This window comes from Zea mays, chromosome 4 (assembly GCF_902167145.1).
Source record: "Zea mays cultivar B73 chromosome 4, Zm-B73-REFERENCE-NAM-5.0, whole genome shotgun sequence".
Taxonomy (NCBI): Eukaryota; Viridiplantae; Streptophyta; class Magnoliopsida; order Poales; family Poaceae; genus Zea; species Zea mays.
The window spans coordinates 197,720,026-197,721,436 of NC_050099.1; the positions used below are offsets into that span (position 1 = coordinate 197,720,026).

The 1,411-nt window shown below is 33.4% G+C and overlaps 1 long non-coding RNA gene across 1 annotated transcript; it reads right to left on the bottom strand.

Moving 5' to 3' along the window:
* Positions 1-381: 381 nt before the first annotated feature.
* Positions 382-779, bottom strand: LOC103654399 (uncharacterized). Its single transcript, XR_002268859.1, has 3 exons — positions 705-779; positions 481-611; positions 382-411 (listed from the first exon to the last, which is right to left on the bottom strand). It is a non-coding gene; the product is annotated as an uncharacterized lncRNA (long non-coding RNA).
* Positions 780-1,411: the final 632 nt, after the last annotated feature.

Genomic DNA, 1,411 nt, shown 5'->3' on the forward strand with positions numbered 1-1,411 from the left:
AAACTGATTAGAACTCACCAATTTAATCTGGTTCAGAACATCATCTGAAGGAAGGGTCGGTTCAAGATGTTCTTTAAGAAGTGATGTTGTGAAGGGCTGTGGATTTGAACTGTGTTGTTCAAACTCCTCGATATTCAAAACGGTCTGGACAAAGAAAATAAATTGATTAGTATTATATATTTATACAGTAAGTGTTGCAATAAGATACAAAGTTGTGGAGAAAAAATTACCCCAACATTGACATTCAGTATTAGAGTGTTGATTACAGAATCTGGATTGTATAATACATCATCCTGACGAATACAGTCGATAAATCCCTGCATGAAAGTATTCTCAAGACATTTATTGGGACCAAACGACTGGATAACATCAAGGACATACCCTCCAAATCCTCCAAAATTAATGATAGACCTGGGGGAAAAACTTTGATTACAATTCTTCTAATTATACTTAATTGGAATTTGAATAACTAATACATACATGCTCGGATCTAGTTTTCCTGACAAAATGAACTTAAGCAGGTTGCGAGCACAGTCTTCACGTGACACGTGGGGATGTTCAGCGACTGCAGCTTTACAGGAACTATCCTTTGCAACCAGGTCAGTAGTTGCCTAATATATGAATAAATGTTAGTAGACAGTTGCATAAATATGTATGTCTTAGTGTATAAATAAGAAAAATATGAAAATGACAACATGTCTTACATCTGTCAGTGGGGTTTTATCGAACAGAGGTGCACCAGATACAGGAGTATCATGTGTAACAGATTTTTGTCCTTCCTGTAACCAATAAATTTATTAATATAAACGTAATGAAACATATGGTATAATTAATATTAGCATAATATGATGAAGGTGTAAATACTTACACTATTTATATCTAGTGTTAACTTAGGAGCAGCAGGCTTGTCTGTTGTGGGAGCCTGGGGATTTAAAAAAAATAAAGCATGCATATATATTAATGTTACTTGCATACATTGTAAATAAAATAATAATAATTGTGATATAAGGAAGTCAAACATTAGATTTTGGAGTCTTGTCAAAAATAGGGGCATCCATAACTTCATCTTTTTTGCAGACGTTCCCACTGACAATCTATAATGGAAACAACTGACATTTGAGTAAACAGTAACTTGTATGCAGAATAGAATATATGCATTGTATATATAGTTTGTATGAGAAAACTTACATCATCTGATACTTTGATATGATCAGTAGGAACATGGCTTTCCTGATCATGTTGCTGTTTATCAAGTGTTGGAACAGTTAGTGTGGATACTGGATCATTTGTTGGAGGCATTGAGGTAGTGGGGGGTTATCTACATTTGGAACATATAATAATATAGTAGTTGTTACTGAAATATAACTGCAATATAAATGTATCGTTATAAAAAAATGGTTAAACATACACA